This window comes from Gossypium hirsutum, chromosome D01 (assembly GCF_007990345.1).
Source record: "Gossypium hirsutum isolate 1008001.06 chromosome D01, Gossypium_hirsutum_v2.1, whole genome shotgun sequence".
In the NCBI taxonomy this organism is placed as follows: domain Eukaryota; kingdom Viridiplantae; phylum Streptophyta; class Magnoliopsida; order Malvales; family Malvaceae; genus Gossypium; species Gossypium hirsutum.
The window spans coordinates 51,074,154-51,090,262 of NC_053437.1; positions in this window are offsets into that span (position 1 = coordinate 51,074,154).

Sequence of the window (16,109 nt, forward strand, 5' to 3'; positions counted from 1 at the left end):
TACCTATAGTAAGAAAAGGTCTTCAAAGAATAATTGACACATCTTTGTCAGTTTCACATTCTAAAATAATGAAATTAGCTGGAAAAATGAACTTATTTACTCTTACCAACACGTCTTCAATTTTACCTTCCGGATGTGCATAGGTTCGATCAGCTAACTGCAAAGTTACTGTAATAGGTCTTGCTTTTCTAATTTCCAACTTCCTAAATACAAACATGGGCATTAAGTTTATACTTATGCCTAAATCACACAGTGCCTTCCCAACATAATGATTTCCAATTGAGCATGGGATAGTAAAACTCCCTAGGTCTTTCAACTTTGGAGGTGATAGTACTAGAAAGAACATATGTTTTCTCCCTACTTATTGGTTAATTTGTTCCCGTTTATTTATCTTTAGCACATATTTTACTATTTTCAATCCAGTAATTTATATTTTGTGACTCAGTGGATCTTACCTTATTTACCCTTAATTTTATCATATTTTGGTACTAATGTCGTTGCATGCTCAGATTGCACCTAGAATTTTCGTTGCACCTGACAGCTGTCTAGATAGAAACAAAAATGGGTAAGCTATCCAGTCTGGTACAACTAACTTGTACATACAGAGGCAGCATGATTCTAATGAAAGGAAACCTAGTTAATTAGGGAAAAATATATAAATATTCACATAAAAAAAGAGCTTTTTGGATCATCTTCTTCAACTTATCCCTTGAAGCTTTCGGTTATGGCAGCTTAAGCTCCGACGGGTGAACCGATGAGAAAATAATGTAACTTAGCTCTTGACAAGGAGCCCTAAGTGTGACACAAGGAGGAATAGACAGATCCAAGCCAAGTTGTCTAGAAATAGTATTCTCCAGTTGTTTTTTTTTATTTTTCTTTTCTAAACGCTGGTGATTACTTCCTATTTCATGTTAGTATGGAAGTACACATGATTATTGGGTTAAATGTTATTTTATTCAATCTTGCTTCTACGGTTTAATCTTTGGGTTTGAATGTTTTTAGCATGGAAGTGTTATTGCGGTCACTGACACTAGAAGGTGCAGTGACAGTTCAGGCTAAAAAACATGACAACGGAAGTTGCTTGAGGATTAGAGGAATTTATTCCACTTGTTCTTAGTAGTGTTCCATTGCCATCATCGGAAGGTGTGGGTAATGTGCATGTTTAAGTATTTGATTAAATATAAAAGTTAAGCTTGGTAAGATATTCATTACATTTTAATGCATCGACAATCACCTATCCTTTTATACCTTGTGAGCACTTAGTATTCTGTTGAATATTCACGTAGGGGATCCCAATTTCTCACTATCATATTTTATCTTATTATTTTTAAGTTATTTCTTCTACAATTACTCTCACAATTTATCTCATTTTATTTATTTATTGCACTGACATTAATAGATAAAGGACAACCATCCTCCTGGGATCAACATCCGACAGACTCATATCTGCCTACTATACTTGCATCGATAGTGTACACTTGCACATTGTTGCTATGACGTTAAACAGATGATCAAAAGGTAATTTATTCATCAACATAGTCGTGCACCCTTCAGTGAGAGCAACCGTTTTGAATTCTCTCAATCTTCATTTCTTTGAAAATATATCTTTCATGAATTTCACATAATTGGGAATTTGCTCCAAAGCTTCCACCAACGGTATGTTGATATGAAGTTCTTTAAGGAAATCCAAAACTCTTTTGAACTGGTGATCTTATTTACAATTGTGGAAGCGCTGAGAAAAAGGTGGAGGTGGTCGACCTTCAGGTTGTTGAGATTGTTTTGCTGTGGCATTTTTGTTGACAAAATTACCCGATTCTACTTCAGCAGTGCTCTGTTTAGCCTTTTCAGTTGCAGTATGATTTTTCGGTTGTTCTAAGTTTTTTTTATGGTTGAGATCTGAGTTGTTCATTTCTACAATTGCATCTTTAACAACTTCATCCAGCTGAGTCCCACTTCTGAGAGTGATTGCCTACAATGCTCTTTCCCCTGTGATCTTGTATTCTCAGTAGCACTTGGCAAAGTTCCTTGTGGTCTCTGTCCCATTTGATTCTCAAGGGCTTGTAAGAATACGACTTGACTCTGAATTACAACATTATTCTTAGCCATGTATTCTTTCAGTAGAAATTCAAAAGATGATAAAGCTGATGCCTGACCTTCTTGGATATTTTGTCGTGGCATAGGTTGATTTTAACCAGTCAGTACACTCTTAGTATTCTGTCTAACAATAGTCTTTGAATTCCCAATACCTTGATTTTTCAAACCAAATTTTGGGTGTCGTTTCCACCCGGGATTATAATTATTGGAATATTGATTATTATTCCGGTTGAAGTTACCCATGTAGTAGACAGATGTCGGGTTTGATGGACATTTATCAAACACATGGTCTTCACCACAATAAACACAAGATGACTCAGGTAATTTTAGCTCTTGGACCGCAACTGGCTTTCGCATTGTCTTGATTATATTCGCTAGAGAAGATACTTGGGTTGTCAGTGAAGTGATTGCATCAAGCTCAATGGTGTCAGCAACTCTTTTGCCAGTCCCAACTCGCGTGGTAGGATACTGATAATCATTGTTGGCAATCCTTTCCAAAATACCGTATGCTTCATTGTAGGATTTATCCTACAGAGTACCATTAGCATATGAATCGAATACCATCCTTGTATGTGCATTCAACCCATTATAAAACATCTTCATCTGATTCCAATGTTAGGAAACATGCATAGGACATTTCCTAAGCCATTCCTTAAATCTTTCCTAGGCTTCGTACAGTGTTTCATCCTCTAATTACCGAAAAGATGTTATTTCATTTCTAAGCTTGGCCTTCATGTTTGGCGGATTATATCGTAATAGAAACCTCTGGAAAAAGCCATTCCATGATTCCACTATTTCCAATAGCAAAGTATTAAACCACACTTTTGCACGATCTCTCAAGGAATATGGGAATATTTTGAGCCGCAATGCGTCTTCAGGAACACCCTGTTGTCGAAACGAATTATAGACTTCTAGAAAAAGTCTCAAATGTAATCTCGGGTCTTTAGTTGGCAACCCACTGAATTGTCCAACTATTTGCAGCACCTAAAACATTACTGGTTTCAACTCAAAATACTGAGCTTGTATGTGTAGTCTGAATATCCCTAGATTCAGGTCATCCAAAATTGGAACTATATGCTCTAGAATTGGCTTGTCTCACTCATCTATCACATGATGAATAAAAAGATTAACACCCTGACCAATAGGATTTAATTAATCATTCAGTACAGGACCATTCCTATCCCTAGCCATATTACATAATTCTCTTCTCCTTCTTCTCAAAGTTCTCTCGATCTCTGGGTCAAAAGGATACTCTTCGTTAACAAGAATGCCTCCACTCTTGCACTAATGGCAAACCTATAGAAATTAAGTAACAACTAAGTTAGACAAAACTAATGAAACAAAATAAAAAAAATTTCACCAATTGCCAATTCCCAAGCAACGGTGCCAAAAACTTGTTGGTTGCACAGCTGATATGCAAGTCGTGCAAGTATACACATCAAACAAGTAATAAAGTGATGAGTGAGATCGTCTCCACAGGGATTAGATAGGTGTAATTTGGTCGAGTTATTATAGTGAAGTTTGATTAATGCTAAAGAAAAATAATAATAAGAATGCAATGGAAAAATGAGAGAATGATAATGTATAAAATGTACACAACAAAACAAGTAAACGGTACAAGAATGCCACGAGAAAATCACTATGAAAAGGGTCGAGGAACTATAATGTTGATTAGGACGACTGGGATTACTATTAAATCTACCTTCAATAACTATTAATGCCACAACAAAGTCATGAATATTCTACTGCTCGATAGGTTTCTACAATAGTCTACTTCTCTCGAGAGCAAGACCTTGGGTTACCTCCCCTAGGGCACTATCTATCTATAGCCTTTGAGTTTGGCTACCAATAATATTTTCTACCTTCCCTCGTATAAGGCAAGGCTCTATGTCTAGAGGTTGATATGAATAAGTGATTAATCATTCACTCATATTATCCAAATTCTATCTAATTAACCTACCCCTATCAAAATTAAGTTATCTTTATAAACTTGTCATACATTCGTCAATGTACATCCTACATATAACAAGAAATATCATTGAATAAAATAGTAGAGCAAACCAAACTTAAACTTCAAACATTAATAGAAATAAAGGTTTAATCAAAGTAATCTGGAGCCTAAGAGATTTAGCTCATGGTTGGGCAAATCAAGTTTGAGTTTAATACGATAACCAACATTATCAATAATAAATAAGTTTTAAAAAATCATGACACAAAACAAAGGAGGAAATCTAAGATAACAGCTTTCGCCTATATAGCTCTCAACACAAGCAGCATAATGTTTTGTGGCTGCCAAAGATGATCGCAGTCATTTTTCTATTTCTTCTGTCGCCCTCGTTCTTGGCCCTTACCCGATACTTTCTATTTCGTTGAAGGCTATTCTCCTTAACTAGGGTTCCCTACTTGGCTTTTATAAGTTTCACCTTCTAGGGTAGGTCCATCAGCCCACAATCCTTCTTCTATTTTCAAAGTAGACATATCTGCTACACGAACATGTGGGGCCAAGAATGGTATGCATTAAATGCTGACTAAGCATCTTCCCAGAATTACCACAGCATTTGTGTTGGCAAATTGTCCATACTTTGCCACCGAAAACCTTCAACCTTTGCTCTTCTTTCTACACTCAGCACCTGCCAAACAATCACCAAAAAAATCCCTCCCACAAGTGGCTAAAAGCAACATGTAATAACAATTAAACGCAAGCCAAGTTCTTCAATGCAATGCTTTAAAAATGCTAATGCGATATCCTAAAATGCAACTAAAAATACTTGAGTACAGGCAAATAACTAAGTCTAAAGGCATGAAATATAACTAAGTCTAAGTCTAATACCACTAAATTGTAACATCTTATATCTGACCCATCCACCAAATTCAAATACTAAGTGTCACAATTACCCAAATGTCTTAATAAGTTCCTAACTGATTATTTGTAACCATGTACTAGGCTCATGTCGCCATTTCATATTAAGAGACTCGAATAGTTATTAAAGCTTAATAAGACTTTTGACTTTGCCACAGTTATACTTAATAAATCCCTGAGGCATCACCTCAAAGGGTGCCATCTATATGCATGAAGCAGCTACCAGCATTCACAAAGGCCTAGCTATGTCTAGCTTGATACCCCGCCATAATCCTCGAGTCATCCATTGAACCTGCAACCATATATTCCAAATGTAAGTTTAGATGAACTTAGTGAGATTCCATTCTATAAAGTCATACAGATTCTCTAGTTCAATAGACAAAAGATGAAACGCAAAATTTAAAACTTCCTGCGTATCGTTGGGAGTATCATAGATTTCCTGGCATAGCTAGCATCTAGCAATCCTCATACTATAGTGGTGATCTACCGGACAATCTGTCCCAACTGACAAATGCTTACCGCGTTACCCTTACTATGTCCTTACGATTCAGCACATGCTTGAACCTTTCTTCAGGGAAAGAGCAACTTTTCAATCATTCTCATCGACAATCTTGCTTTGGAGATTTAGCAAATATACAAACTCCCCATTCCTTGCTATTTCATACTCGCATAATGACCCTATAGGGCTTACCCCACTTCTGGTTATCCTTCAATGGCATCCTTGAGGTGTCGGAGTACCACATAGCTAACTCTTCCACAAGTTTTTCCTTGGTGAACCCTTTTGATGTGCTCATAACTCCATTCCATATCAACTTCAGTGAGTTCCCTTATTGTCCCGATGGTCTATGCCTTTCGGGCACTCCTCGCTCGTCTATACTTGTGACATATCGCACCACCCGAATGGCAAACTTTCCCGTTGGGATTCCTTTGACCTAAATCTTGATGGACTTCTCCATTTTTACCATCCCTATGAACTATCCATGATACCCAAGTGTCATACAACCATGGTCTTAATTGACCTAACCCCATTTCTTTAATGTCCTAACGGACTATATGTTCTTATGTCTTGGAAGACTTCTTTGGTTGCCTTAATCGAGCTAAGGTCTTACACCCTTCTCTCCACGGATTCCCCTAGTCCTGGCGAACCACCCAATTTTTACTATCTCAATGGACTATTTGTTCTATTGTTACTGTCCCGGTGAACTATCTGTTCTGCATTTATTTTCCCAGTGAACTATCTCTATGGATGTCATGGAGTCTTTCATCCGTGGTCTTACACCGATTCATCATCCTGGCGCACTACCTTATGATGCCATGGAATCTTTCATCCATGGTCTTACTCATCATACCTGGCTGCCATAGCATCTTTCATTATGGTCTTACACCGTATAACTTATACCTTGTACCATGTTGCCATGGTATCTTACATCCACGGTCTTACACTACGTACCTCATACCAAACTGTCATAGCATCTTTCATTTATTGTCTTACTCCATATACTATTGTGATGGTATTATCCTAGAGTACCAGTCGATATTGTCATCGCGGTAAATACATTTACATAATACTGATTTCCTAAACCCTCCTTCCATTACCTCCTTTTCACCACCTAACCTTGCTGCTCGAACATTGTAGTATTCCCTCCACAAAGCTTAGTGCTTCACCCATGGCAGTAACTATAGCGTTCAGTTTGTACAAGTGTACACAATCGTTCAACTAATAAGTAAATAACTTATCATCTCCATGGGGACTGTGTATGCTAATCAATTAATTGTAAAACTATAATTTAAAAATTTAGTGATAAAAACAAAATAATTTGAGTTATGATGATTAAACTAGATTAATTTAACTAGAAGCAAAATTGATCCCTAATGCAATTTTAATCTAAGTATGCAAATTTTCTAAATGTATGAATGAATTTAGCAGTAGAAACATAACTTCAACAATCAATAACATGAATAGGCTAGGATAACTACATTAATCAACTTGATTCATTTGCATCATGCTTAACAGTGTTCAGAAAACATTCCATGGCAACTTGATCTTTCATGAGTTTGGAAACCCAATAAAGTCCTTTCAAAATCTTTTACTTAGTGAAAAATGCATTTTATTGATTATATTAAACGAAGGGTTTCTTAGTATTTATGTGAAGTAACAAGGACGAGATAGGTTTGGAATAGTTTAATCAGATAAACCTAAAAACTATGCAAGATAATAGAGCTCATTAAAATTATTATGAACCTTAAATTTGGTTGAGTTAGGATCTAAATTAAGCATGTACTTTTCAATTATTGCATACACTAGTAGTCGTCTGGTTGGGATCGCTCAGCTAATTCTAATGCATCCAATCACGTATGAATGAAATACATAATTCAATTTAATTGAAAACATGATCAACTTAGGCACAAAAACTTTAAACATGAATCAAACATATCTCATTAAATTAATGCATTAACCTAGCTAAATAGATTTAAGCTACCATTGTTAATGTTAAGATTATAAACTAATAAAACAATAAGGAAGAACAAAGTCTATTCCAAGTCGGTAGTCTCACGAACTATGATTGAAGGTTTTTTCCTCTACTCCTCCTATTGCACCTTTGCTAATGGCTCCTATAAGTGGTCGGCCAAGAAATGATCTCTTCAAGGCTTTTGCTGGCTGAAAACTAAGAGAAAAATGAAATGATAGGCATTGTGGATGAATAGAGCAATAGGGGGAATAAAGAATGTTGTGAAAGTGAGGGATGAAGGGATGAGTCAAGGATGATTAAAAAGGTGGGATAAGTGTGGTATTTATATTATGTAAATGTATATACCATTGTGATGTTGTTATCCCAGACTACCAGTCGATATTGTCATCGCAGTAAATACATTTACATAATACTGATTTCCCGAATCCTCCTTCCATTACCTCCTTTACACCACCTAACCTTGTTGCTCGAACACCGTAGTGTTCCCTCCACAAAGCTCGGAGCTTTGCCTATGGCAGTAACTGTAGCGTTCAGTTTGTGCAAGTGTACATAGTCGTTCAACTAATAAGTAAGTAAATAAGTTATCGTCTCCACGGGGACTATGTATGTTAATCGATTAATTGTAAAACTATAATTTAACAATTTGGTGATAAAAACACAATAATTTGAGTGATAAGGATTAAACTAGATTAATTTAACTAGATGCAAAATTGATCCCTAATGCAATTTTAATCTAAGTATGCAAACTTTCTAAATGTATGAATGAATTTAGCAGTAGAAACACAACTTCAACAATCAATAACATTAATAGGCTAGGATAACTACATTAATCAACTTGATTCATTTGCATCATGCTTAACATTGTTTGGAAAACATTCCATGGCAACTCGATCTTTCATGAGTTTGGAAACCCAATAAAGTCCTTTCGAAATATTTTACTTAGTGAAAAATGCATTTTATTGATTATATTAAACGAAGGGTTTCATAGTATTTATGTTAAGTAACAGGGACGAGATAGATTTGGAATAGTTTAATCACATAAACTTAAAAACTATGCAAGATAATAGAGCTCATTAAAATTATTATGAACCTTCAATTTAATTGAGTTAGGATCTAAATTAAGCATGTACTTTTCAATTATTACATCCACTAGTCATCGTCTGGTTAGAATCGCTCAGCTAATTCTAATGCATCCAATCACGTATGAATGAAATACATACTTCAACTTAATTGAAAACATGATCAACTTAGGCACAAAAACTTTAAACATGAATCAAACAGATCTCATTAAACTAATGCATTAACCTAGCTAAACAGATTTAAGCTACCATTGTTAATGTTAATATTACAAAACACGTTGCAAACATAATTAATTTAAAACAAGTAAGGGAAGAACAAACTCCATTTCAAGTCGGTAGTCTCGCGAACTCTGATTGAAGGTTTTTTCCTCTACTCCTATTGCACCTTTGCTAATGGCTCCTATAAGTGGTCGGCCAAGAGATGATCTCTTCAATGCTTTTGTTGGCTAAAAACTAAGGGAAAAATAAAATGATAGGCGTTGTGGATTAATAGAGCAATAGAGGGAATAAAGAATGTTGTGAAAGTGAGGGATGAAAGGATGAGTCAGCGATGATTAAAAGGGTGAGATAAGTGTGGTATTTATACTTGAAGTAGGTGGGAGAGTTTACTAAAAATAGCAGCAACAATCCTTTGGATTTCTCCCTCCTATGGCCGGTATGCAAAAGAGAAGGTGGTTTGGTTTCTTGATTCAAGCAAGGGGTGGACGATTTCTCAAGCAAATATTGTGTACCGATTTCCAATGTTCTTCCAAGAGTGAGGAACTTCAAATAATTGTCCCTAAATTGATTTCTTGGTAGCCTAATTGTAGTTTTCGAATTGGGTCTCTCTTCTCTTAAACTGGACAGTTAATGGCCGAACTAGCTTGTAGACTTGACCAACATGTATCATCTTCTTTTTTATTGGGTCAAGGTGGCATCTTGATGACCCATTAAGCTTGGTCTTGCCACCCAACACATGAGAATAATAGCTCATGTCCATGCAACATTATAATAAACTCAACTCTATGGTCCCACTACATGAGTAAATTTAACATATTAATAAACAAGATGAAATACTTTAATTTTATGCACAAAATCATATAAAAAAAGCACAAATTCACATACTCTATAAATTCATGTCCATTATTAAAATTTAAGCAAAATTCACTTAATTAATTAGCAAATACTAAATATTAATATTATTTTTAAGTAAAAAGGTAGTAAAAATTACTAGAAAAATCCTATATAATTTTGATTTTACACACCTCCAAACTTAAAACATTGCTCGTCCCGAGTAATGTTCAGGCATAGCAAAAAAATTTGCTAAGGCAATTTTGCAATATGATTAAGTAGCATCAATCTTTGCACCTAATCATGCATCAACAAAATCATGCTCACAGACTCTTTTTATTGATAAGTCACTCATATGCAAACATAATTTCAAAATTTTTATTCTAAGTGCGGAAATATGCTAGCATAAGTCATAGAGTGCATGCTTTTCAACATCATACATACCATTCACCATTAAATCAAAATTTCTTATCAATCAAACAGAATAATCATAAGGTTTAATTAATGGCCCTCAGATGTTGAACTTAGCAATTCCTCTCCACTAATGTAGTTAGTATAATCATCAAAATCAATAGGTCTTTTATACGATTGCAATGGGGCTAGGCTCAAGGTAAGGATAAAAGAGAAGTGGATTTTTAGGTTCAGTAATCTTAACCCTAGCTTTGCCTTGGATGAAATCATGGTACATCTCTCCAAATAATGGGTTCTTCACCCCCCAAACTTAATTTTGAAGCACATGCCCAATATTTCTTAATACTTTGAGCTTTTTATTTGTTCTTTTTGCTTGACATTCAAATAGAGCTCTCTCTTTCTCTCTTTTTTTTTTTGAACACTTTTGAGCATATGAAGAACATGTACATCTGTTTGAATTTTTCCTCGATCTTTGCTCACCAAGACAAGTATAGTTAAGGTAGGAGAAAAAATAAGATAAAATTTAAAAAGATGGTAACATGGCTTATTATGTAGGTAAATAGCAAAATAGGCTTTAAGGTTCAAATTAAGGTTTCAAGGGTCACATTCATATGGTAGGCTTCAAAGGCTCAAACGATCCAAATAAATGTGCCTAAATCATGTTTAGATTCTTATGCCTCCTTGGATTTCGCCTCAAGAAAGTTACTAAGTCAATTCTAAAGATTAAACCTTCATGCATGTTTATTTCAAAAGAAGTTCAATTTTCATGGCAAAAGGCTACATACGACCTAAGAAAATTTAAGCATTCCATAACTCAAGATAACATAAAAAAAACTCAGATAAAATCAGAAATCATACTTGCATTTGAGCTAACTTATGAACAAAAATTTTCTCTAAACATCATTTTATTTCAGCATACTTATGTGTAATCATTGAAACATACTAAAGAAAAAATTTAAAATTCATGCTAACTGTTATTCTAAATAAATTTCATGCTAATATTTCCCTACCCCCACCTTAAAAAGAAATAATGTCATCATTGTGTAAGTAAAGTAATGAATGAGAACTGAACACTAGGTAGGATAGTAAGAAAGAGAGGTGAGTCATGAAGACTGCCTAAGTACCAAGTCTTTCTCAACAATCAATTCCTAGACATGTTCATTCACATTACCACACTAAAACAAAATACTTTATTTTATTAAGTATAGGCATTGAACTTTATTTTATTGATGCTTGAAATCTTATTGTGCAAAAACAAAATACTAACTGCGAAAGTAATAACTAAAACTACTAAGAAAAAGAAATTTCCCCTATTTTTTAATTCGAATAATTTTCTGAGCCTTTCTCCTTTCCCTTCTTGGTCTCACTTGATCCCACAAGCTCTTCTTGCCATTCTCGAAGATATGATCTCGGAACTCAGTGTAACAACCCGATTTTGGGCCTAGTCGAAACAGTGGTTTTGGGACCACAAATCTGACGAGGATAAAAATTATTTTTATTCTATTTTTATGGTCTAGAATTTCACAAAATGATTTCGTGAAAATTTTGTTCGAAAATTTCGACTTTTGGGAACTCAATTTAGTCAAAAGGACTAAATTGTAAAAAGTGCAAAAGCTGAGATCTACATGTTAGAGGTGTCCAATTGTTATGAAATTTTAAATTGGAGGTCTTTATATGGTAATTAGACCACTGGTTAAGTTGGTGGACCAAAATAGACATGGTTAGGCATGTTTCCAAAGTTTTCATTAAGGGTATTTTGGTCATTTAGTTATAAAATGAATTAAAAACAAAATTAAAAGCCAATTTTTGTCCATCTTCAACCCTTAGGCCAAAAATTGCATGGAGAAACCATGGCTAGGGTTTTTCAGGCTTCCAACCTCGATTGTAAGTCCGTTCTAGCCCCATTTTTAATGATTTTTACGTTTTTGAAATCCTCGTAATAAGATTTACCTATTTTTACCATTATTTTGAACTAGGGTTTGTGTTCAAAAATTTACCCATGAATGATATGCATGTATTTTGATGTTTTATGGAATAATATGAATGTTTGGAGTGTGATGAAAGTCTTTTACTAAGTGATTTTCGATGAAAATGCCTAAAAGGATTAATTTGTAAAAGTTATAAAATATGTCACAAGTGTGTGAATAAGTGAGAATTTTGGACTGCTATAGTTATGAAAGTGCTTTGGCTAGGCCTAAAATGCAAGGAAATTGAATAAAAATTATTTTACGAGCCTATGGACAAAATTGTAATTTTGTGAAACTTTAGGGCAAAAATGTAATTTTTTTAAAGTGTGATTTTTGAAATAAATTTAATATTGTGAGTGTTAAGTAAGTTAAACGTGTTATTATAAATCAAGAAAGACGAGAAATTGACTTTGATCAGTGAAAAAAAAAGTGAGAAATTTCACGGTTGAACCTCTAGAATAGAAAAGATACGAATGAAGTGACAATAATGATCACATGTGTGGCACGGGCTGTGTGCAGGCCACTATGTGAAAGAGATAGTAATGGTCACGTGTGTAGTACTATGTGCAGGCTACTACGCGTACTGGGTACCATTGATTATAAAGGTGGTTGTTGTGTGCAAATTCCACCGGGTATCATTGATTATGAAGGTCGTTGCTGTGTGCTGATTCCACCGGGTACTATTGATGATGAAGGTGGTTGTTATGTGCTGATTCCACCAAGTATCATTGACTATAAGGGTGGTGTTATGTGCTAATCCACTGTGTATCTGTTATTATTCCGAAGTGTTCATCGGGAAATTGACTAAGTGAAAATACATGAGATCATGTAACGACCAAGTGTAATTGAATATGACTATGTGATGAATAATTGCAAGTATAAATGTGAAAATTTATGAACAATGTGCTCGATATTTGATCAAATCATCGGTAAGATGCAATGGAGGAAGTGAAATTATGAAAGAGTAAATTTAGCAACAAAACAGTTTTAGACAGCAACAGTTGTGTGATTTTGAAAAATCACAAAAAATGGTGGAAATCGAATTAGAGAGTGAATAAGATATGAAATTAAATCTGAATGAGCCTATTTTCACATAAAATATACATAGCAAGTAAAAAAGTTTTATATTATGAGATATTTTACTTTTAGTGAGATAGGGCTAGAATGATTTCGAAATCCCCTATTCTGACTTTGGAAAATCATTAAAAATTGTACAAAAATAATTATGGGATAAAATTCATATTTTTAGAATCCTTAATGAGTCTATTTTCAAAATAAATAAATTAGAATATTATCTGAATTCTTTACTATGAAATGATTAATTTTTAGTGAAGAGGGGTCAGAGTTGTCGAGTGGTGAAATAGGGAAAACTTTAAATAATAAAATGTACTAATTTGCTAAACCAAAAATTATGAAATTTTTATGGTAAGAATATATGTGACTATAATTTTGGGGAAAATTAACGGATCTTAATTTGGATCTTGGCAGCTCAAGATATAAATAAATTAGTGACTCTGAGTCAGATAGACAGTTTGAATTTACATACAGGAAAATAGTGAAAGTATGGATAATGTTGTTTAAGTGTGTTATACACATTAAGGATGTGGAATGGAGAGAAGGAAAATTGGGAAATATATGAATGATTTTTGTATAATTGGTAATATGCTCGATTATAATTTTTAAACGATGAAATAGAAATGATGCTTATATTTGCACATTATTGGTCATGATTTAAGCTCGTGTGGGAAAATAATGTTTCATAGTATGTGTGTATGGTATATTTGGAATATGATTTAACTTGAAGTAATGTCATGAATGGTTTATGAATTAACACATGTTGGTAAGTTTGATACATTAATAAATGTTGTGCTAATCCATGCTCATAATGCTTATGCTATATGTTTATTTGGTTAACATATTTGATGTACATGCTTAGGCTTTGACCAAGTTGTGGTTGGATTATGCCACGTTAAACTTATAAGTTATGCATTGAAATGGTAAGTGCCTAAATGGAAATATGCTTGTGATCATGACAGGGGTGGTAAAGTTTAAATTATGTAATTCTAGTGCAATGGTTTATCTTGTGGTTAGTTCCAAAAAGAATTATGCTTAAATGCACTAGCTTGCGACTATGGTTGAACGATATGTTTATGTCTTGTGTGATATGCATAGGAAACGGGTGTGGAAAGGTAATAAAATAGTAAGTTCATATTTGAAGTGAAAAATGACCAAAAAAGGGATGATGAGTTGAATTGATGTTGTTATTTAAGATAAAGTGATATTTTCATTGCAAAATTGAAAATTTCATAAATGTGTTAATGAATTGTATAATCGAAAAACGTTGAGTTAAATGGTAAATACGTATTAGTATTGAACTTACTAATATTGAATTGTACGTGAATTAAATGGAAACTGCTAGTGATATGATTTGAATTGTGAGCATGAGAAATTGTGAACTGAATGAAATGGAAATGAAGTATTGAATTGCATGGGTATGTATCGGGTCTCGTAGGCCCTATTTATTATGAATATAACATTTTGAGGATATATTGTGAATAATTATAAAAGCATGTTAAAAAATTTTGAAAGTTTTAATTTAGATGAAATTTTATAATACTGTTAAATACGTTTCCAAACGTTTGTGTTCTAGTAATGTCTCATACCTTATTCTGGTGTCGAATATGGGTAAGGGGTGTTACACTCAGGAACAAAAGTGTTAGCCATATTCTTGAAATTTTTTCGAATAGAATCATCTCTAATTTTTGCATATCTCCAATAGGTTTGTTGTTGGTTATGCATGAATTTCCACATATCCATTATAGTTGAAATTTTTTTATTTCTTCATAGTATTTGAAGAAGTAGGCATTGGCATGGTCAACTTGGGACTAAAACTTGGCTCTACTGGTTCAGTAATATTAGGTTCCTCCCTCGATTCAGAGTTGTTTGGTTCCTCTTCAGATTCTTCTTCTTCTGTCTCCTCAACTGAGTCAGCTTCCAGTTCAAATTTATTGGACAATTAGTCAATTTCTGGTTCTGTTAGTTCACTCGATTCAATTAGGCTCAGCTCATGGACATTCTCCACTCACATTTCAAGATCATGGGCTGTGATGCAACCTTGAACATACTGTCCCTTCAAGTTTGCTTTTGATTTAACTTGGGCCCTTAAGCAAAGTGAAGTAATCAATGATGGAAAGTAGGCACTTCCTGCCTTCTTTTGAGCACAATCATGGATCTCCTTGAGTATAATTTTCCCAATATTGATAGACCTTTCTGTCATAATTGAATACAACAAAAGAATTCGTTCTATCAAGATGGTGGAACTATGTGAGATAGGCATAAAACTATATCGAACAAAGTAGAACCATTCATTAGCCACCGGTTTTAGATATTCCCTTTGGCAAGAATGACTACCATACTTTCTTATAATCCATTGGGATCCCGGATTTGTAACAACATTAAGCACTTGTTGAAGAAAATCTCAATTTATATCTGTTATCATGGCAAAGTACTCATCTTCTTCAACATCAAGCAGGTTAAACAAACCATCAATGGACTTAGAAGTAAGGGGTACCTTCTTTTTGCAAAAAAGAACTTCAGTAGAATCTGGCACGATTAAGTTGGCATAGAATTATAGAACTAACTCTTCTTCAGGCAGTGATCACGCATCACAAAAATAGTTCCAATTGAAGGCATTAATTGTTTATCAAATTGGCAAAGGAACCACCAACTTCTCATTTCTCTCCAAATTGAAACATTTTTCCGACATCATAGGTTGATTTTTGGAGATGTAATCAAACCTTTCTTTCTCTTCCTCATCTTGAATCATGTTCAGATTTTTGACAGAGGTCTTGGAAGATCTAGTTCTTTTGTAAGACATGGTGATTTTTCTAGAAGAATAGGCAAAATTTTGGCAAAATAAAAGGAAAAGAAATCGACAATGGATGGTAGCAAGAGGTTTGCGGCGGCAATAGGCTTGCAACAGTAACGGGATTGTAGGGAAAAAGGCTTGCAGCAGTGATAAGATTGCTCCGGCAAGAGCTATGCAGTAGCGATAGTAAGGCTTTGGCAAAAGCCTTGCGGTGGCAATAAGTAGGGTTTTGCGACAAGGGAAGGAAATTTGGGAGATTCTTCAAGATTTAAGGCTGACGGCTAAGATGAAAAAGAATAAGTGGCTAGG